The sequence below is a fragment of the Bos javanicus genome, chromosome 6 (genome assembly GCF_032452875.1).
Source record: "Bos javanicus breed banteng chromosome 6, ARS-OSU_banteng_1.0, whole genome shotgun sequence".
NCBI lineage: Eukaryota > Metazoa > Chordata > Mammalia > Artiodactyla > Bovidae > Bos > Bos javanicus.
In genome coordinates, this window is record NC_083873.1 from 49,022,574 (window position 1) to 49,046,894 (window position 24,321).

The following is a 24,321-nucleotide window of genomic DNA, read 5'->3' on the forward strand; positions in this document are numbered from 1 at the left end:
GGGGGCAGGAGGAGAAGGGGACGACAGAGGATGAGATGTCTGGATAGCATCACTGACTTGATGGACGTGAGTTTGAGTGAAATCCAGGAGATGGTGATGGACAGGGAAGCCTGGCATGCTGCAATTCATGGGATCACAAAGAGTCCGACATGACTGAGCAACTGAGCTGAACTGAACTGAACTGAATAGTTTTGAAGTGTGTGTGCTCAGTTGTGTCTGACTCTTTCCAAGCATATGCCAGGCTTCTCTGTCCATGGCATTCTCCAGTCAAGAATACTGGAATTGGTAGCTATTCCTTTCCCCAGGAGATCTTCCCAAGTGAAGTCACTCAGTCGAGTCTGACCCTCAGCGACCCCATGGACTGCCGCCTACCGGGCTCCTCCATCCATGGGATTTTCCAGGCAAGAATACTGGAGTGGGGTGCCATTGCCTTCTCCGATATATGTACTGCTGCTACTGCAGCTGCTGCTAAGTCACTTCAGTCGTGTCTGACTCTGTGTGACCCCATAGACGGTAGCCAACCAGGCTCCCCCACCCCTGGGATTCTCCAGGCAAGAACTGGAGTGGGTTGCCATTTCCTTCTCCAATATATGAAAGTGAAAAGTGAAAGTGAAGTCGCTCAGTCGTGTCTGACTCTTAGCCACTCCATGGACTGCAGCCTACCAGGCTCCTCCGACCAGGGGATTTTCCAGGCAAGAGTACTGGAGTGGGTACCATTGCCTTGTCTGGAGCCAGGGATCAAACCTGTGTTTCTTGCACCTCCTGCAATGGCAAGTACATTCTCTACCACTGCACCATTTTGTGTAGCTAATTATACAAATATGTATTGTTTGAGAGTGAATATAATGGTTTTATTCCTTCTACTCCCTATCTTCTAACATCACTTCTCCAATATTTGTACAATTCTGTAAGTAATAAGTTTGTTCTTCAGATAATCTATCAAATTATCAAACCAAATAAAATTGCTCTGTGGTCATTGTATGCCATATGTTGATTCTAAATAATTTTGATTATCTAGACAAAATGATGTATTTTTCTTTATCTAATCAAGATGTATGGGTTCTTAATCAAATGAAAAGTTAAAAAGAACCACTACTTCTTTTCACAAAGTCTATAAAAAGTACAATCAGGAAAAAAGTTTCTTAAGCCATTTATTAATCTTAATTAATTCAGTGACTTTTAAATTCCTATCCAAAGTTTTGAAAAATACTTCTAACCAATGAGATTTATTATTGCCTTTTGGTTTGGGTTTTGGATTCGTTTTTTCCCCCAATATTATAATTATTATTTTATTGTGTCTTAACTTGTAGGGGGAAAAGTTTATGTATTCCTCTTTCTAACTGGGTTCTGTGTCTATTGTTTAATAAAACCAAAAGTGAAGAAGCCTCATTCATCATACTCCCCTTGGGTGTTCCAATTCACAGTGTTGAGAGTCAGCTTGTCTGAATTTTCTTTGGGGACCTTATTGCACTAATGAGTACTCAGGTGTAATTCATTGGAAGAATTTTTCTGGTGGAAATTTTTGTTCTTTATGGCGAAAATGAGCATTCTACAGCAATGCAAAATGATTTATTACATTTTTTTGCAACGCCAGCAAACTTGTTCATACTTGCCAATTTTTGCTTTATGTATAAAACTACTTATTTTTAACAGAAGTCATTGTATTCTTGATATTAATTATGGTAGCATTTTCAAACTATAAGTTCTGAAAAAAGTTGGGGTGCTTCTTAGGACAGTTTTTGGGGAACATGACAGTGGTATAAACATTTTTGTAAAGTTTTTTTTTAACTTAACACATAATCATATTTTTAAAAATCACACAATCCAATCTACTAGAGAAGTTTTTTCAAAATATGAATAAATATGCATGACTTTCTATTAATGAAAATTAAACTGACTACATATACAGAAATGTGTTGATATGATATGACATGATGCTTTAAGGCCTTGTTTTACACATGTATATTTTAATTTAATATTACTAAAATTCATAGGCTTTTAGTTTCACTTTCTCAGATTTTTGATTGGTCTTTGCACATTTTGTGTTAAAATTGTTTTTCTTGACATTTGTAGTGGACTCACTAATATATAATAGCATACTTCATTTCATTGTTTCTGTAATACATATAATAAACCTATCAGTGATACAAGGAATTCATTTTTCATTTTAAAGAAAGCTGTATTTTATTTTTGTCCTGGACAATTCAGCAGGGTACTGTTAAAAAAAAAACTTCTAAGGGAGTATTAGTAACATTATGCTTGTTTCATTAGTTAAAATTCTGTCAACTGAATGATAATTTTCACATATTCTATACCCCAAACACAAGGCACTTATAGTTTAACCAAGAAAAATCTCTTCAAAGCATGATTCTTTGCTGGCATAAACTTTTCAATGTTGTGTACACTACTCACAATAATTCTTGAACTGCTTGTGGAAAAGGTAGCATGGATCTACAGACTTAACTGAACTAGAATCACAGCATTATATCCCTCTCTCTAGGATGATATAAGTATCCTGCTTAGCATGAATCCAGGGAAATCCACTTGGCTAATCTAGTCTAACAGAACATACTGGTGATTGAAGTGGCAGGCTCACTACCGTCAATGAATAGTGATGTGGTTGCCCATCTTGGAGAGCAGAGTCTTAACTGGGCATCAGTAATGTCTGGTGTTAGGTCCAGTTTTAACATTGACTAGCTTTGATACAGAACAGTTCATTCCTCTGGGCTTCAACTCTGGCTTGTGTAATTAGGGAATTGAACTAGATGATTTCCTGCCAAAATCCCTTGACAAGAAATTTGATGTCTTCAGTATGCTTGACTCTATTAGGAAACATCATTTTACTAAGGTTATTGCATTGATGAATAAATTGTGAGGAATCATGTACTTTGTTTCCACAAAGTTTTGAATAACAAGAAAGGACATCATTGATTCAATACTTAGTGTCAGATCAGATCAGATCAGTCGCTCAGTCGTGTCCGACTCTTTGCGACACCATGAATCACAGCACGTCAGGCCTCCCTGTCCATCACCAAATCCCGGAGTTCACTGAGACTCATGTCCATCAAGTCAGTGATGCCATCCAGCCATCTCATCCTCTGTCTCCCCTTCTCCTCCTGCCCCCAATCCCTCCCAGCATCAGAGTCTTTTCCAATGAGTCAATTCTTCGCATGAGGTGGCCAAAGAACCGGAGTTTCAGCTTTAACATCATTCCTTCCAAAGAAATCCCAGGGATGATCTCCTTCAGAATGCACTGGTTGGATCTCCTTGCATTCCAAGGGACTCTCAAGAGTCTTCTCCAACACCACAGTTCAAAAGCATCAATTCTTCGGCATCAGCCTTCTTCACAGTCCAACTGTCACATCCATACATGATCACAGGAAAAACATAGCTTTGACTAGACGAACCCTTGTTGGCAAAGTAATGTCTCTGCTTTTCAATATTCTATCTAGGTTGGTCATAACTTTCCTTCCAAGGAGTAAGCATGTTTTAATTTCTGCAGATGGTGGCTGCAGTCACCATCTGTAGTGATTTTGGAGCCCAGAAAAATAAAGTCTGACACTGTTTCCACTGTTTCCCCATCTATTTCCCATGAAGTGGTGGGACTGGATGCCATGATCTTCGTTTTCTGAATGTTGAGCTTTAAGCCAACTTTTTCACTCTCCTCTTTCACTTTCATCAAGAGGCATTTTAGTTCCTCTTCACTTTCTGCCATAAGGGTGGTGTCATCTGCATATCTGAGGTTATTGATATTTCTCCCAGCAATCTTGATTCCAGCTTGTGTTTCTTCCAGTCCAGCGTTTCTCATGATGTACTCTGCATAGAAGTTAAATAAACAGGGTGACAATATACAGCCTTGATGAACTCTTTTTCCTATTTGGAACCAGTCTGTTGTTCCATGTCCAGTTCTAACTGTTGCTTCCTGATCTGCATACAAATTTCTCAAGAGGCAGGTCAGGTGGTCTGGTATTCCCATCTCTTTCAGAATTGTCCACAGTTTATTGTGATCCACACAGTCAAAGGCTTTGGCATAGTCAATAAAGCAGAAATACATGTTTTTCTGGAACTCTCTTGCTTTTTCCATGATCCACCAGATGTTGGCAATTTGGTCTCTGGTTCCTCTGCCTTTTCTAAAACCAGCTTGAACATCAGGAATTTCATGGTTCACATATTGCTGAAGCCTGGCTTGGAGAATTTTGAGTATCACTTTACTAGCATGTGAGATGAGTGCAATTGTGCAGTAGTTTGAGCAATCTTTGGCATTGCCTTTCTTTGGGATTGGAATGAAAACTGACCTTTTCCAGTCCTGTGGCCACTGCTGAGTTTTCCAAATTTGCTGGCATATTGAGTGCAGCACTTTCACAGCATCATCTTTCAGGATTTGGAATAGCTCAACTGGAATTCTATCACCTCCACTAGCTTTGTTGGTAGTGATGCTTTCTAAGGCCCACTTGACTTCATATTCCAGGATGTCTGGCTCTAAGTCAGTGACCACACCATCGTGATTATCTGGGTCGTGAAGATCTTTTTTGTACAGTTCTTCTGTGTATTCTTACCATCTCTTCTTAATATCTTCTGCTTCTGTTAGCTCCATACAATTTCTGTCCTTTATCAAGCTCATCTTTGCATGAAATGTTCCTTTGGTATCTCTGATTTTCTTGAAGAGATCTCTAGTCTTTCCCAGTCTGTTGTTTTCTTCTCTTTCTTTGCATTGATCACTGAAGAAGGCTTTCTTATCTCTTCTTGCTATTCTTTGGAACTCTGCATTCATATGCTTATATCTTTCCTTTTCTCCTTTGCTTTTCGCTTCTCTTCTTTTCACAGCTATTTGTAAGGCCTCCCCCGGCAGCCATTTTGCTTTTTTGCATTTCTTTACCATGGGGATGGTCTTCATCCCTGTCTCCTGTACAATGTCATGAACCTTATTCCATAGTTCATCAGGCACTCTATCTATCAGATCTAGGCCCTTAAATCTATTTCTCACTTCCACTGTATAACCATAAGAGATTTGATTCAGGTCATACCTGAATGGTCTAGTGGTTTTCCCTACTTTTTTCAATTTAAGTCTGAATTTGGCAATAAGGAGTTCATGGTCTGAGCCACAGTCAGCTCCTGGTCTTGTTTTTGCTGACTGTATACAGCTCTCCATCTTTGGCTGCAAAGAATATAATCAATCTGATTTTGATGTTGACCATCCGGTGATGTCCATGTGTAGAGTCTTCTCTTGTGTTGTTGGAAGAGGGTGTTTGCTATGACCAGTGCATTTTCTTGGCAAAACTCTATTAGTCTTTGCCCTGCTTCGTTCCGTATTCCAAGGCCAAATTTGCCTGTTACTCCAGGTGTTTCTTGACTTCCTACTTTTGCATTCCAGTCCCCTATAATGAAAAGGACATCTTTTTTGGGTGTTCGTTCTAAAAGGTCTTGTAGGTCTTCATAGAACTGTTCAACTTCAACTTCTTCAGTGTTACTGGTTGGGCCATAGACTTGGATTACTGTGTTATTGAATGGTTTGCCTTGGAAACGAACAGAGATCATTCTGTCGTTTTTGAGATTGCATCCAAGTACTGCATTTCAGACTCTTTTGTTGAGCATGATGGCCACTCCATTTTTTCTGAGGGATTCCTGCCTGCAGTAGTAGATATAATGGTCATCTGAGTTAAATTCACCCATTCCAGTCCATTTCAGTTCGCTGATTCCTAGAATGTCAACATTCACTCTTGCCATCTCTTGTTTGACCACTTCCAATTTGCCTTGATTCATGGACCTGACATTCCAGTTTCCTATGCAATATTGCTCTTTACAGCATCGGACCTTGCTTCTATCACCCGTCACATCCACAGCTGGGTATTCTTTTTGCTTTGGCTCCATCCCTTCATTCTTTCTGGAGTTATTTCTCCACTGAGCTCCAGTAGCATATTGGGCACCTACTGACCTGGGGAATTTCTCTTTCAGTATCCTATCATTTTGCCTTTTCATACTGTTCATGGGGTTCTCAAGGCAAGAATACTGAAGTGGTTTGCCATTCCCTTCCCCAGTGGACCACAGTCTGTCACATCTCTCCACCATGACCCGCCTATCTTGGGTTGCCCCATGGGCATGGCTTAGTTTCACTGAGTTAGACAAGGCTGTGGTCCTAGTGTGATTAGATTGACTAGTTTTCTGTGAGTACGGTTTCAGTGTGTTTGCCCTCTGATGCCCTCTTGCAACACCTACCGTCTTACTTGGGTTTCTCTTACCTTGGATGTGGGGTATCTCTTCATGGCTACCAGCAAAGGGCAGCCATTGCTCCTTACCTTGGACAAGGGGTATTCCTTAATACCCCTCTACTTAGTGTAGGTAACTATAATCCATATGGCATCAAATATATTTATGTTTCATTCACTGATCTATTTCCAGTCTACAAAATGCTGAACATGTAGCTAGAAGTTCAATAAATATGTTGAATATATGAATTAATGAATGAAGCATCAAACAAACCCTCTTGCTCATTAATGATAAAGCCAGCCTTCTCTTTTTCAAAGAGTCATTCTTTATTTGTCCATGGGTGGGAAAGAAATACAGATATTCCTAGACTTAGGATGTGATTATGCTCCAATAAACCCATTGTAAATTGAAACTATCATAAGTTGAAAATGCATTTAATGCACCTAACCTACCAATCTTAGCTTCACCTGCTGCTAAGTCGCTTCAGTAGTGTCTGACTCTGTGTGACCCCATAGACAGCAGCCCACCAGACTCCCCCATCCCTGGGATTCTCCAGGCAAGAACACTGGAGTGGGTTGCCATTTCCTTCTCCAATGCATGAAAGTGAAAAGTGAAAGTGAAGTTGCTCAGTCGTGTCCGACTCTGTGCGACCCCATGGACTGCAGCCTACCAGGCTCCTCCATCCATGGGATTTTCCAGGCAAGAGTACTGGAGTGGGGTGCCATTGCCTTCTCGTAGCTTCACCTAGTCTACCTCAAACACACTCAGAACATTTACATTAGCCTATTGTGGGGTAAATCATCTAACACAGGCTATTTATAACCCAATGTTGACTATTTCATGCAGTTTATTAAATATTGTACTTAAATTGAAAATAGAATGGTTTTGTGGGTGCAGATGATTATAAGTGTATCAGCTATTTATCTACCCTCACGATCATGTGACTGACTGGGAGCTGCAGCTTGCTGCCCCTGCCTGGTATCACAAGAGTATATTATACTGCATATTGCTACCCTGAGAAGAGATCAAAATTTGAAATTCACAGTATGTTTTCTACTGAAGGAGTATTGCTTTAACAGCATTGCAAAGTTGAAAAATCACAAATTGAACTATCCTAAGTTGAGGACCACCACTTTTAATAAAAGATGAAATTGAAGCACAGACAGGTTAACTTGCTCAAAGTAATAAAACTTCCCAGATCAAATACTTGCCAGTCATCTCTACTTATTAGACTCCTTCTTTACACACATACTTCCAAATAAAATTCTACACTAATTGGTATTTAAGAAAACCTTACCACATACCATGTGCACTACCTGTAGTGCCATCTTAAATTTCAAATAGAAGAAAAAGAGTCATAACTCAGAATCTTTCTTTTAATTCAAGGACAAGCTTTTCATTTTGTCAGAGTTAATGTACCAAACATAATCAACATGTTCTGCAACTCATTGAAAATAGAAGCAAACTTTTAAACTTAGTAGTTTTCCTTTGACTTTTGCCATAAATATATCTTTATTCATATCTTTCTTTAAATTTGTAAGGCACATTGATCATTTAAAAGATTGTCTTGGAATAAAAAATATTAGTCATATCAGATTCAGTGATTAATGTTAGTTCATTGCTTTCATTTCCTAGGGCTTCTTTTACAAAGTATCTCAAAATAGAAAACTTAAATGATGGAAGTTATCCTTAAGCTAGAAGTTGTTGAAAATTAAAGTTTTGACACTGCTGGTTCTCTCTGAGGGCTTCTGAAGGGGGGATTTATGCCTTTTCCCTAGCTTCTGGTGACAACCAGCAATCACTGGCATTTCTTGTCTTGTAGATGTATTACTTTTATCTCTGCCTCTGTTTTTTTTACTTGTTACTTTTGCTGTGTGTTTTGGTGTCCATATTTCCTTCTTCTTTTAAAAGTACCAGTTATGTCGGGTCAGGGCTCAGTCTTAAGGAGCCTCCTTATCTTAATCAAATCTGCAAATATCTTACTTCCAAATAAGGTCACTTTAAGATGTACTGGGGCTTAAGAATTTAACATGTCTTTTGGGGGAACACAACTCAAACCATAATGTAATTTTTTATGAAATAAACATTTTCCCCATAATAAGATACTAAAAACTAATTTGACCTCATTTTTAAAAGATTATTTTTAAAACTACTCTTTATATAATGGTTACTACTATATGTCATGCATTTTGCTATGCAATTTACCTATACAAGCTCATGAAATTTATACCCCAAGTTCAAATAGTAGGGATTTGGAACAAGAAAGTATGGCTCCAAAACCTACCCCATTGATCTTACACCACATTCCTCCCTCAGTTTGACACATTCCTTTACCTTTTTTCTTTCTTCCCTTTCCCTCACTCCACCATCTCAATATCCTTCCAATCTATCTCCTGGTCATCCTCTATGTCTCCTCCAGACACATTCTAGACATTCTGCCCCTCTTCCTCAGAACTGATACAAACAATATTATTTTCTAATTGCCAAGATTTCAAGAAAAGAAACAAGCTAGAGCACTCAGGACTGATCTCCTTCAGAATGGACTGGTTGGATCTCTGTGCAGTCCAAGGGACTCTCAAGAGTCTTCTCCAACACCACAATTCGAAAGCATTAATACTTCAGCACTCAGCTTTCTTGTAGTTCAATTCTCACATCCACACATGACTCCTGGAAAAACCATAGCCTTGAGTAGATGGACCTTTATTGGCAAAAGAACGTCTCTGCTTTTTAATATGCTGTCTAGGTTGGTCAAAACTGTCCTCCCAAGGAGTGTCTTTTAATTTCATGGCTGCAGTCACCATCTGCAGTGATTTTGGAGCCCCCAAAAATAGTCTGCCACTGTGTCCTCATCTATTTGCCATGAAGTGATGGGACCGGATGCCATGATCTTAGTTTTCTGAATGTTGAGCTTTCTGCCATAAGGGTGGTGTCATCTGCATCTCTGAGGTTATTGATATTTCTCCCGTCAATCTTGATTCCAGCTTGTACTTCATCCAGCCCAGCGTTTCTCATGATGTACTCTGAATATAAGTTAAATAAGCAGGGTGACAGTATACAGCCTTGACCTACTCCTTTTCCTATTTGGAACCAGTCTGTTGTTCCATGTCCAGTTCTAACTGTTGCTTCCTGACCTGCATATAGATGTCTCAAGATGTGTTCTGGTATTCCCATCTCTTTCAGAATTTTCCAGTTTATTGTGATCCACATTGTCAACTGCTTTGGCATAGTCAATAAAGCAGAAGTAAATGTTTTTCTGGAACTCTCTTACTTTTTCCGTGATTCAGCAGATGTTTGATCTTTGGTTCCTCTGCCTTTTCTAAAACCAGCTTAAACATCTGGAAGTTCATGGTTCACGTATTTTTGAAGCTGGCTTGGAGAATTTTGAGCATGACTTTACTAGGGTGTGCTGCTGCTGCTGCTCTAAGTCGCTTCAGTCGTGTCCGACTCTGTGCGTTCCCATAGAGGGCAGCCCACCAGGCTCCACCGTCCCAGGGATTCTCCAGGCAAGAACACTGGAGTGGGTTGCCATTCCTTCTCCAATGCATGAAAGTGAAAAGTGAAAGTGCAGTCGCTCAGTCCTGTCTGACTCTGAGCGACCCCATGGACTGCAGCCTACCAGGCTCCTCCATCCATGGGATTTTCCAGGCAGAAATACTGGAGTGGGGTGCCAGTGTGAGATGAGTGCAATTGTGGGGTCGTTTGAGCATTCTTTGGCATTGCCTTTCTTTGGGATTGGAATGAAAACTGACCTTTTCCAGTCCTGTGGCCACTGCTGAGTTTTCCAGATTTGCTGGCATATTGAGTGCAGCACTTTCACAGCATCATCTTTTAGGATTTGAAAGAGCTCAACTGGAATTCCATCACCTCCACTAGCTTTGTTTGTAGTGATGCTTCCTCAAGCCCACTTGACTTCACATTTCAGGATGTCTGGTTCTAGGTGTGTGATCACACCATCGTGATTATCTGGGTTGTGAAGATCTTTTTTGTACAGTCCTTATGTGTATTCTTGCCACCTCTTCCTAATATCTTCTGCTTCTGTTAGGTCCATACCATTTCTGTCCTTTATTGAGCCCATCTTTGCATGAAATGTTCCCTTGATATCTCTCATTTGCTTGAAGAAATCTCTAGTCTTTCCCATTCTATTGTTTTTCTCTATTTCTTTGCATTGATCACTGAGGAAGGCTCTCTTATCTCTCCTTGCTCTTCTTTGGAACTCTGCATTCAAATGGGTATATCTTTCCTTGTCTCCTTTTCCTTTTGCCTCTCTTCTTTTCACAGCTATTTGTAAGGCCTCCTCAGATGGCCATTTTTATTTTTTGCATTTCTTTTTCTTGGGAATGATCTTGATCCCTGTGTCTTGTACAATGTCATGAACCTCCATCCATAGTTCATCAGGCACTCTGTCTATCAGATCTAGTCCATTAAATCTATTTGTCACTTCTACTATATAATCATAAAGGATTTGATTTAGGTCATACCTAAATGAGTATGTAGGTTATTCTTTCTGTGGTCAAGTGCTCAGTTGCTCAGTCATGTCCTACTCTTTGCAATCCCATGGACTCTAGCCCTCCCCCCACCCCATCTCCTCTATCCATGGCATCCTCCAGACAAGAATACTGGAGAGGGTTGCCATTTCCTCCTCCAGGGGATCTTCCTGACACAGGGATCGAACCCACATCTCTTACACCTTTTGAATTAGCAGGAAGATTCTTTACCACTGTCCCAAATGGGAAGCCCCTATCCATAGATCCCAAGGTAGGTCTAAATTTTTATAGCTTGGGATTTATCTATGTATCCTATCTGAAAGGACTAGTAATTATTTTAATAGAAATTCAGAATTTTGAATTCAGAATGTTTGGTACTGAATTTTTGATCTGTCACAAAGTAACTGACACACTGAGTTACATTTCCTTTCTGTAAAATAGTTACATATAAAAAGCAGATTAAGCTTATTATTCTCTCCGTTAATTTACTAGAAACCTGGGGTTTATGACGGTTGGATAATTTCCTCCAGGTGACATAGCTAACAAATAGAAGACATCTTGATTCTGCATTGAGCTACTATTCAATGAGCCACATACTACTTTTGTAAGATTATTTATAAGAATTAAATGAGACAATACATTTATAAATGATCTCCCCCTTCACTGCATGTTTTTCTTTTTTTTCTTAAATTATGTCTGTTTGACAGTAAGAGAGCACATTCCACTGCTTAATCACACTACAATGTTCCTAAAAACCTCCGTACCATTGCGAGTCATATATCTAACAGTATATACTTTTAACTCAGCCTCCTAACCCCATGTCAGGTTTAAACCCAAATTAAGAACACATGAAAGGATATTTACTACTGTAAAATTTATTTTGAAATATGCTCAATTTACCCATATTTAAAAAATCCTTGCATCCTGGCAGAAATCCCACTTAGTTATGGTGTGTGATCATTTTGATACATTGTTGAATTTGGATAAGTAGCATTTTGTTGAGGAATTTTACATCTATGTTCATCAGTGATATTGACATATAATTTTCTTAGGTCGCTTAAGAAACAGCAGTTTATTTGTCAAAGTTCTGGAGACTGAGAAGTCCGAGATCAAAGTGCCAGCCTATTTGGTTACTGATGATATTCCTCTTCCTGTCTTGCAGATATCTTCCCTCTTGCTATTCTTTTATATACCTTTCCTTGATGGATCTGGGGAGAAGAGAGAGACAGAGAGGGAGAAACACAGAAAGAAAGAGATCTTTCTTTCTTCTTCTACAAGGCCTTTAAAGATATGGGATCAGGGCCCTACTTTTATAGCCTCCTCTAAATCTTAATTACCTCCTAAAAGCCTTATCTCTAAATATAGTCATCTTGAGGGTTGGACGTCAAAATATGAATTTCTGGAGGGGGTGAGGTACAATTCAGTCTATAGATGGATGCTTATTTTTTTTTTATTTAAAAAAAATCCATATTTGGGTCATATGAGACCTTGAAAGCAAGGAAATTGTGAAACATAATTTAAAATGTATCATAAATTAATTCTAATTTTATATTATATAGTAAGTGTTAACTGGGAGGAATTGGGGGCATGAGGAGAAGGGGACAGCAGAGGATGACATGGCTGGATGGCATCACTGACTCAATGGACGTGAGTCTGAGTGAACTCCGGGAGTTGGTGATGGACAGGGAGGCCTGGCGTGCTGCGATTCATGGGGTCACAAAGAGTCGGACATTACTGAGAGGCTGAACTGAACTCTTTTATAATGACTTAAGCATCAGAATTTATTAGCTTTTCTTTGGGTATCTGTACTTAGGTTTGAATTTTCTCATAATATTAGGTATAGATTGTTTTTTCCATAGTCACAAAAACTACAAAATGTGTTGGCATAATCTTACTGTAATTAAATTCCCATTTATAGATATTCTCATGTTTGAACTGAATAGAATAGTTCAAAATAGAATAGAATAGTGTTCTATTTCCATAAAACCTCAATATGCAAAATCTTATTGTCTGTGTTACTACTCAGATGTTAAAAAGCTCAGAGTGTGAAAACATGGTTATACAGTCAATTTCCATTTAAGCAAAGAGCTTTAATAAAAGTATCAAGTGTGCTGTTTACTGCATTAGTACTTTTCCAAGTCTTCTTGAAAGAAAGCTTTTACCTTTCTGTTTTACAACTATATTAAAGCCAATTATAGAAAAGCGCACTCAATTTTTAGATCAAAACTCTTTGCCAGTAAGTCAATTATCCTGGTCAAATTGTGCTCTGAAAGGAAAGCACTCTAGAGAAAGAACTTTATTTGTATTTAGAAGCTTCAGCGCATCCTCTACAGTGTGAGCTAGTTGTGTGGTTCAGGCATCATTGGAACACCTGACGCATGTACCTTCTTCCATTTTTCCATACCTGTGCGTCCTTTAATCAACATCATCAGTAGAATGGGAGCTATCAATTTAAATGCCCAAACTAAAGAAAAACATCATTTTGAATGATATAATTTGCAACAAGGCTTAGTTTTTAAGAATTTTATTTTATTCACACATGTAGGAATGGTAAAATTTTTCAGAACAGCCTACATTCTCCCATGTGTTTGTTCATGTGCAAGCATGTACATAGAAAGAACAAGGAGAAAGAGAGACAAAAAGGTTACTTCATGTTCCAGGAACCATATTAGGTTCTGAGAATATCCAGATCAACCAGTTCTTGCTCTCTAGGAACCCACCATCTGGCAAAAGAGACAGAGGCATGAACAAGCAACTATTAACTGTTGGTTTCATTTAAGGTTATCTGTAATATGAGAATGATACGCTATACCTTAGTAGCACAGAGAAGGGCACAGTAACTTCTCCTAGGGATAAGAAAGAAAATCAGGAAGGGCTTCACAGAAAATGTGGCTCTGTAGTAAAGAATGAGCTTTACCCAGTGAGAGTTATGCTCTGTGTCCCAGATCCTGGGAGATAACCTCTAAACCCTTGAAATCTCACGGGTTATAGAAGTGTCTCTGTTATTCATGGTGGGTTCCTAGATGATGCTTGAGAGTTTATGCTAACCTGATGACTCAGGTTAGGAGATGGCTGTAACAGAAAGAACAACCATGAATTGGAAAGTTACAAGGGAAATGACTCCAAACAATTGTGCCTAGGTAATGAAGCTCCAATAAAAGCAAAGGATATCAAAGTTCAATTCAGCAACTGAGTTGGAATACTTCTTGCTTCTTCTCATACATAGATGTCAGAAGGATAACATGCTTCTTTCCTGAAGACACAAGTTGTTTTTATTGAACCAAACTAGACTTTAGTTCAAATTTACATTCTGTAATTATAAACATAATACTGTATGGCAAATAGATGGGAAACAGTGGAAACAGTGGCTGACTTTATTTTTCTGGGCTCCAAAATCACTGCAGATGGTGATTGCAGCCATGAAATTAAAAGATGCTTACTCCTTGGAAAGAAAGTTATGACCAACCTAAACAGCATATTAAAGAGCAGAGACATTACTTTGCCAACAAAACTCCGTCTAGTCAAGGCTATGGTTTTTCCAGTGGCCATGTATGGATGTGAGAGTTGGACTGTGAAGAAGGCTGAGCGCTGAAGAATTGATGCTTTTGAACTGTGGTGTTGGAGAAGACTCTTGAGAGTCCCTTGGACTGCAAGGAGATCCAACCAGTCCATCCTAAAGATCAGTTCTGACTGTTCATTGGAAGGACTGATGTTGAAGCTGAAACTCCAATACTTTGGCCATCTGATGTGAAGAGCTAATTCATTTGAAAAGACCCTGATGCTGGGAAAGATTGAGGGCAGGAGGAGAAGGGGACGACAGAGTATGAAATGGTTGGATGGCATCACTGGCTCCATGGACATGGGTTTGGGTGGGCTCTGGAAGTTGGTGATGGACAGGGAGGACTGGCGTGCTGTGCTTCATGGGGTCACAAAGAGTCGGACATGCCTGAGTGACTGAACTGAACTGAATTGAATACTGTATAGCACTCGGTTCTGTCTGAGTCTTTGCAACTCCATGGACCCACCAAGCTCCTCTGTCTGTTGGATTTCCCAGGCAAGAATACTGGAGTGGGTGTGATCTCCTACTCTAGGGGATCCTGCCGACCCATGGATCAGACCTGTGTCTCTTGCACCTCCTGCATTGGCAGGTGATTTCATTACCACTGAGCCATCAAGGAAGCCCCTATACAACACTTGATCTAAGCCAAAAGCATATCTCATAACTGTGACATTTAAACTTTAATGGATAGACTTTTGAAGTCGGGTACCTCAATTGATATTCACATGGAATATGGGTAATCCTCCTGTGAAATAATCCACTCTGAGCTTGACATAACAAACCTCTAGACTGTTGGAAGGAATGGATGTACTTAGAACAAAATATCCCATTTTATACCCAATATTTTTTTTTTTGGTATTCAGACCCATATTCCATTCTAATTTGAGACATATTGAAACTAGAGGGAGAAACTAGAAGCACAGTAAATTAAAAATTGTAAGAAATTTTTCAATGGAAACTAAATTCTTGAAATACAAACAGCACTGCCTTGGGGCTATTTTAAACAGATAAGTTGTATTAGCTAACATTCATTTTGACCTCCTCCTACAATGTCTTTTGGTACTGTAGAACTTATAAAATCAAAAGCCAAATTTTATGATTCCCTTACAACTAGAAGAAACCTAAATGTAACATTGATATAACTGGGTAAATCTTGAATTAGAATAGATTAAACAGATGAGAAACAGAGCGTGGGTCATTCATTATTCAGGTGATTAGCATAGCAGCATTGCCAGAAACAGTGATTATGGCTTTCCCCTTTGCAGATCATGACTCTGGATCATGATTCCTGAGTCAACCACTGTACTGTTATTTCCTCTTTCCAAAGGTAACATTCTGACCTTAGCAGTACACTAAGTTCCCTTGGGGTGCACTTCTTAGGTAATCTTCTAGAAGTCATTCCTAAGGGTTCCATATAGAGTTTGTATGTTTAGAGTGAGTGAATCTGTAAGTTGCTTTTAACCCAATGGTTAATTAACCTAGTTATGTTCTACAAGTAACCCCTTAACTAATAAACTATCATAAACCTTTAAGAAAAGATATAGCAAAAAAAAAAAAAAAAAGAGAGTCATGAAATCCCTAGATAAATATGTTTCAACGGGGATCTTGTTAGAAATGCAAAATTTCAGATGCAACCCAAGACCTACTAAATCAGAATCTACAGTTCAACAAATTTACTACAGATTCTCAATATTTTTTCCATTGGAGAAAGAGATAAAATAAAGGAGTAAAACAAATAACTTTAGTGATAACTGCTAAGGAGATGATAAAGGAGATGATGTTATCACAGAGTGATGGGGGTGGGGTGATGTTACTTTAAATATGTTTGTCAATATAGAGCTCTCAGAGGTGGTAGGGTCTTAAGAGTTTAGTCATGAGAATGTCTGGAGAATATTTCAGACATATTTTAGCCACAAAGATTTTGAAAAAGGAATGATTTCACATGTTCAGAAAATAGAAAAGTTATTTGACTTGAATAAGGTAAGTAAAGAAAAAATGGAAAAGTCAGAAAGCTAAGCATGAACCTGCCATTAAATAGGAACATTGATTTATACTAGCTTCATTTGGAAGAACTATTAGTGGATTTTAATCAAGAAAATAATGCAATATAATTTAACTTTTAAAATTACAAACTGTGGATAATTGCTTATAGGCCTAAATAACTGGAAGCACAGAGTTTATTTTAGTTCTCAGGCAAAAGACAAGAGTAGTTTGGGCACCAATAGGGGCAGTAGAAGTGGGGGAGAACTGGAAACATTCAACATTTTTTACATTATTTCAACAGGACTTTAACTGAATGTGAGACATGAAGGAAAGTGATACATCAAACAGAACTCTCAGGTTTGGGGTTTAGCCAACTGGTAGGATGATTCTAATATCCCTGAGATGAAGAATGAAAGAATGAATAAGAAAGGTTTGGTTGTGAAGTTATCAAGAAATTCGTTTTTATGAATGGACCTGGAGATTATCATATTAAAGGAAGTACGTCAGACAGAGAAAGACAAATATTATATGATATAACTTATATGTGAAATCTGAAATATAATAAAAATGTATTTACAAAATAGAAACAGACTTATATACATGGAAAATAAACATCATTATTCACTACAAAAGTGAGGGAGGGATAAATTAGGAGCATGGGATTAAGAGATACACACTGCTATATATAAAATAAATACAACAAGGATTTACTGTGTAACACAAGGAACTATATTCAATATCTTGTAATGACCTACAATGGAAAAAAAATTCTGAAAATATATATAACTTAATCATTTTGCAGTACACATGAAACTAATACAATATTGTAACCAACTGAACTTCAATTTTAAAAAAGGAAAAAAAAATACTCCATTTTTGAACATGTAAAATTTAAGATATTGTCAGAACTACAAATGAAGAAATGAAGATAGTTAATGGAAAGCTTGGAATAAGTTTCAAGTTCAGGGGAGAAGTCAGAGCTATAGCTGAAATGTGATGATCAGTTTGTGCTGGCATTGTTTTCAAAGCCAGATGCATAGATGAAATTCCCTATTAAAAATCATATGTCTAGAAATAATAGAATATATTCTGAACAAATCATGGGGTTTCCCTGGATCCACAGAATAAGTAAATGAGGAAGAGGCAGAAGCATTGGAAATTAGGCAGACATACAAGTGAAATTAGAGGGAAAGCATACATATATGCTACTTTACTCAAGAGATAAGAACTGGATCAACACTGTCAAGGGCTGATAAAATACAAGATAGAAGAGAATGGTTACTTTCACTGCTGGCATAATGGGGATCACTAACGTTGACTTAAAAAGTGCGCAACATGACAGTTGCAAGTTTTATTTGGGGCAAAATGAGGACTGCAGCCCAGGTGACAATGCCTCAAATATCTCTGAGAAACTGTTTCAAATAAGTAGGGAGGAAGGTGAGTATATATGTGATTTTGGTGAAGGGAGAGTGCATGCATTCACATTATTTTTCCAGAAGTTTTCTGCTAGTCATGAAGAATAGTTATCATCATGGATTTTAGTGCTTTTCTAGATATGAGGAGATATAAGAACTGGGTTCATAAATTTGGCTCCTGAAGATATCTACCTGAAGGCTTGTCCTGCCAGTTGTTCCCTGAGCACAGAGTACCTCATTTCTGCTCTCCACCCTGAACTTTTTTCAGAAGAGGGTGTTAAAAATCAGCAGTTGCAGCAGCACATGATTTAATCTTGGTAGAGGTAGACGGCAAGTGCCAATTTGTAATTGACACTAACAGTGTTACCAAGAACAGTCTGATGGATTGATAGGAAGAAAAACAGTAAAGTAGGAAGAAGGAAATGTAAACAGCTAGTTCAGGCACATATATTGCAAAGTTTTACTAAGAACAGGACCAGATGATTGGGAGAGTAATTAGAGCAGAATAAGGCCAGAAGTTTACGGTTTCATTTAGTTATCTTTTATTTAATGGAAGGGAGTAAGGACATTTGCATGCTGGAAAAATATTATTGTAATAAAGAGAATATATGCACTAATTAAATCAAAGTCCTTGACAAGTCATAAATAATGGAACATGGAAACTAGGAAGATAATTTGTTTTTGATAGAGCAAATACTTCTTATGTTACTTTTGTAATTCAAAGGATCACAGGAAAATATGAGTACAGACCAAAGGAGGTTTTTAGATATGGTAGTAGGAAGATGAGAAATTTCTTAATTTTTCAACGGACTTATGAAGAGAAGTAAATGAAAGGAGTTGCTAGATGACCATGTAGTCTTGCTGTTACTGTGATAGCTGAGGCAAACCAAAAAGTGAAACATGATGAAGTTAATTATTAAAGAAAGATGCAGTCTTATGGACTCTGTGGGAGAGGGAGAGGGTGGGAAGATTTGGGAAAATAGCAGTGAAACATGTATAATATCATGTATGAAACGAGTCGCCAGTCCAGGTTCGATGCACGATACTGGATGCTTGGGGCTGGTGCACTGGGACGACCCAGAGGGAGGGTATGTGGAGGGAGGAAGGAGGAGGGTTCAGGATGGGGAACACAGGTATACCTGTGGTGGATTCATTTCGATATTTGGCAAAACTAATACAAATTTGTAAAGTTTAAAAACAAAATAAAATTAAAAAAATTTTTTTCAGAAAAAAAATAAAATTAAAAAAAAAAAAAGAAAGATGACCTTTTTTGGAAGGAAGATGTCCAAGTAGTTCAAGCTTCAGTTCAGTTCAGTTCAGTCACTCAGTTGTGTCTGACTCTTTGAGACCCCATGGACTGCAGGACGCCAGGCCTCCCTGTCCATCACCAACTCCCGGAGTTTACCCATACTCATGTCCATTGAGTCAGTGATGCCATCCAACTATCTCATCCTCTGATGTCCCCTTCTCCTCCTGCCTTCAATCTTTCCCAGCATCAGGGTCTTTTCAAATGAGTCAGCTCTTCATATCAGATGGCCAAAGTATTGGAGTTTCAGCTTCAACATCAGTCTTTCCAATGAACACTCAGGACTGATCTCCTTTAGTTCAAGCTAGAATCCCAAATATTTAGCTTAATTACAGGATATGTGGGCAGTATTCTAAGCCTAATGGTAGTATGGAAGATATGAGTCTAAAAATCTAATTTAAATCTGCTGCTGCTGCTACTGCTGCTGCTGCTAAGTCGCTTCAGTTGTGTCCGACTCTGTGCGACCCCATAGACGGCAGCCCACGAGGCTCCCCTGTCCCTGGGATTTAAATCTAGATGTAGTCAAATGACTAACTTCTGGCAAATGAGATTGCAATAACTTCTGAGACTTAATTACCTGGATCCAGGCCAAACTTCACAGATTAAGGGCATCATCCTCCACAAAACTGCTTTTGCCTTACTTCAGATGCCAGACACAATCTCAGAGATCCCCACTCTGATCACGAGCTACAATTAAAGAGTTTTTACCATGCACTCAAATTTAATACTTTTTCTAAAATGATTCACAGAACTCAGGAGAACACTGTACTTATGATTAGATTTATTAAAACAAAATAATACTAATCAGAACCAGTCTGAGGGGGAAATGCATAAGATGTGGTCTGGGAAGGTCCAAAATATACAACTTTCTTGTCTTCATGATGTGCCTTTGGACACACCAGTGTGTGATAATATGCAGAGAATTACCAGCCAAGGAAAATTACTCAAACATCAGTGTCCTGAGTTTTTATTATGGTTTCATTCTATAGGCAAGATTAATTGAATCATTGTTTATATGGCTGAGTTCAATCTCCAATTCTCTCTTTTTCCTGGAGGTTGGCTGATATGGCTCAAAGCCCCAAATCTCTAACCATATATTTATTCTTTCTGTAATGGGTAGCCGCCACCCTAGGCAATCTCATTAACATAAACCATCAGATTTGGTCCCAGGGACCCACCATAAGTAACAAAAACACTTCCCTGGGGAAATTCCAAGGATTTAGAGGTTACTTCCCAGGAACTGGAGACAACAGCCAACCAATTCTCAGTTTTAAGCATGTAGTGCTTATGTTTTTAGGAATCAAGAATAAAGATCTTTCAGATTATTTATTAAACAGAGATATAAATAAAAATATTGTGCAGGTCCTCATTGAAACTCAATTTAAAAAGAGCTTATTCTCTGTGAAGGAAGCCCATTGGATCCTTTAGTATCCGCAATTCTTCTAGCTTTCACTTAGAATATTACATTTAGACCTCTGACAGCCATCTTGAATCATGAATTGACCTTGAGGATGAAAGCCACATTCTGAAGGAGAGCTTAGTATAATTATCATCCATGAGATAAACCCATCCCATCATTTGTTTTTCTCTATACAGTGTTGACCAAAAAACATGCACAACTCCAGAGTTGTGAGTTAAGTTTAATTTGGGGCAAAATGGGGACAGCAGCCTCAGATAGCTCTGAGAGACTGCTCCAAAGAGGCAGTGAGGGAAGATCAATGTATAAGATATTAGTGAAGGGGGAGTTCAATGTAATCACATGCTTGCTTTAAAAAAGGTCTTTTGCTAGTCAGGAGAAGCTGCTATCACCATGAAAGGACTTAGTGCTTTTCTAGGTATGAGGAAATACAAGGATTGGGATCATGAAATCAGTTCATGAAAATATCTAACTACATAAAGACTTACTCCACCAGTTTCCATGGAGCACACAGTGCCTCACTCTCCACCTTGAACTGCCATCAAGGGCATGTTGAAAGTCAACAGCTGCCGAAGTACGGGATTCAATCTCTGCTGAGGCAGATGGCAAATATCCTTGGCAAATGCCAATTTGTAGTTGACAGCAGTTTTACTGGAATATCAGTTCAGTTCAGTCACTCAGTTGTGTCCGACTCTTTGGGACCCCATGAATCACAGCACGCCAGGCCTCCCTGTCCATCACCAACTCCCGGAGTTCACTCAAACTCACGTCCATCAAGTCGGTGATGCCATCCAGCCATTTCATCCTCTGTCGTCCCCTTCTCCTCCTGCCCCCAATCCCTCCCAGCATCAGAGTCTTTTCCAATGAGTCAACTCTTTGCATGAGGTGGCCAAAGTACTGGAGTTTCAGCTTTAGCATCATTCTTTCCAAAGAACATCCAGGACTGATCTCCTTTAGGATGGACTGGCTGGATCTCCTTGCAGTCCAAGGGACTCTCAAGAGTCTTCTCCAACACCACAGTTCAAAAGCATCAATTCTTCAGCGCTCAGCCTTCTTCACAGTCCAACTCTCACATCCATACATGACCACAGGAAAAACCATAGCCTTGAGTAGATGGACCTTTGTTGGCAAAGTAATGTCTCTGCTTGTGAATGTGCTGTCTAGGTTGGTCATGACTTTCCTTCCATCATATCTACTTTAGTAGGTATTTAGTAGTTTCATGCTACACTGGCAAATTACTTTTTGTGGCAGAAATAGAAGTAGTAAGTTGTGGGAGAAATTGTGTGGACTGAAAATCCTAGAATATTTCATTCCTGACCCCTTAATAAAAAGTCTTCTATCCTTGATCTAGAATAATGGGAGAGAAAAGAGAATGAGTCTGTATTCATGTTAAATGTGGAACTTCTATATAGCCCTGGACTACTTACTTCCAGGGTTCTTTCCGATGAATAGGGAACACACTTACAACTTGCTCACACCACTGGTAAACTTTATTTTTATTAATATTATATTCATGTTTTTACTGATAAATTCAGCCAAATGTAATCCTTAGTGATAAACCTGGTATTAACGTAGGTTTGATATCTAATGTGTTTAAAGTTCTTCATATTAATAACTAATACATTTAAGTGCTTACCACATCAACATTTTGCCATATGTCATTTATTTTACTTTTAAAGGTTTTGAGAACTTTTTTGCTAATTTATGTCAAAGTCTCATTTGGTTAGCACTCATTAGAAAAGTGCTAATTAGTAGAAAACATAGAGCAAGAATTTTAAGACTACTATTAATATCTTTCCTCTTCCCCTAACATGATTTTCTTGATTTTTTATGAGCCAATATTTGCTGTGATCCAAAAGTATTCTAAGAACACAGTCATTACTGTAAATATCCCATAGCAAGATATAAATTCTGCTAATTACCGTATGTCAAGATTTCGATCTCCCCTCTCAGAAACAAGTCATCAATTTATTTTTCTATGCTTAATGCCAGATATAATATTTTTCATAAAAATACTATGACTTCATTTAATAGAATGTTCAAAATATTGACTAGAATTTTACCTAAAATGTTATTAACATCTGGAGGAATCTTCATTGATATGGAACAAATGCTACATTAATTTTTAGTGTTATTAAATCTATACAATAGATCAAATGACATCACAGTCTACATCAGACAAATGCCATGGTTACAAGAATTTACAGTAGTATCTCAGTACAGTTACCAAAATCACACATTTATTTAACCAATTAAGCATGAAAGTGGCATTATTGTCAAAGATTTGATATATGACCTGAACATAATTTGGTTAATGAGGAACAAGAAATGCCTGCTAAGTACACCAGGTATTCTGTTAGCAGAAGACTGCTAAGACTGCTAATTACCCCTGACATATGTCAGATTGAATGGTCTTAGGTTAAAAAAAAAAAAGTGCTGAGTGGAGACACTATTTCAAAAATAGTCTCCTCTTTTTATGTATAAAGTGCTTTTAAACATTTAGCTTTAAGAAGTTGAAAAAACAAGTTTTCTGCAGACAGTAGTTGCAGATATTGTGCAAATTCTCCTGTGTACTCAGTCAGTGATAAATAACTGCTGCCATTTCAGGTTTTTGTCTGTTATGAACTTGTAGAGAAAAAAAAAAAAAATCTTTATACCCAATTTCTAATTATCTAGACTCCCAAAAGTATCAAACTGGAGAATCCCCTGGCTTACGTTGTATCCAAGTCTTAACACCTAAAATCTCTTTAACTCCCTCCACTCTTTCTCCTTTTTTATAAATAAGAAAGACAAACAACATTTTACATAAGGATAAGAAAAAATCTTGAAGTTAACAGATTTTTGAACTTCTGTTGTGGGATTTCAGTGAAGTTCCTTATTGCTGATTGACAAATAATTCATGGAAAAAGGTAATGCAGGGCAAGGGTTTCAAGGGAAGTACTGCTAAAAATAGAAAATACCAGATGAACATAGCAATTAAGAAACATGGGGTCAGAACCAGATGATTCTGATCCGTTTTCTTTTGATGGACCAGAAATTGTGGGTTGTACAGGGTGCCAGATAGATTGGAAAAAAGAGAAGAATATCACTTTGAAAATGATTAAGAAGCAGAAACACAAGGGACGTGGGACAGTTCATACTGTGACCAAAACAGTTTCTGATGACTCTTTCTCTAATTTTTTTTGCCCCTCCTGAAGTTCCTGAGAGTGGAGATCTGGATGATGATTCTGAAGGTATCCTCGCTGCAGACTTTGAAATTGGTCACTTTTTATGTGAGCGTATAACCCCAAGATCATTGTTATACTTTACTGGAGAAGCTATTGACGATGATGATGATTATGATGAAGGTGAAGAAGCAAATGAGGTAAAGTTTACCAAATGAGCAAATAATTCTCTGTTTAACACATTGAGAAGCAAATTGAGTGACTTATGTATTCCACTGGTATATTCATTATGCCATGATATAGTATAAAAATGTTTTTTGGAAAAACATGGTTTTAGAATTATACATCCAAGCAATGTATGTATGAGATTTCAATAAAATGCAAAACTCAGAGAAAAAAGAAAAGAAAAGAAAGAAACATGGGATATTCATCTTTATTGATAAAAAATAGAAAAAATTCTGATGACTTAGTGTGTCATCTCTGAGCTAATTAAGTATGATTTCTAGGCTTAGATTTGTGAGTCTAACCAACTTGCATTAAAATATATGAAAAAAATCATATAAGAACTTAATTATAAACTCATATATTTTGCTTTAATTATTTTTTCATGTGTAATTGGTCAATATGACTGTTTTTAAAATGCTGTCTTAAAGATGGAGTGTAGACTACTTACTGTAGAAGTTATAATGTCACACAGTTCTTATCCTGCTAAATTTATCATGTTTGTCAGTTTAAGTAGGTAGCTTCTGTGAAACACACTTCATTGTGATGAAATTCTCTATATTAATA

General features: G+C 38.0%; 1 pseudogene; it reads left to right on the top strand.

Annotated features, from left to right (window-relative positions):
• Positions 1-23,349: 23,349 nt before the first annotated feature.
• LOC133250086 (nucleosome assembly protein 1-like 1) lies at positions 23,350-23,816 on the top strand (annotated as a pseudogene).
• The last annotated feature ends 505 nt before the right edge of the window (positions 23,817-24,321 follow it).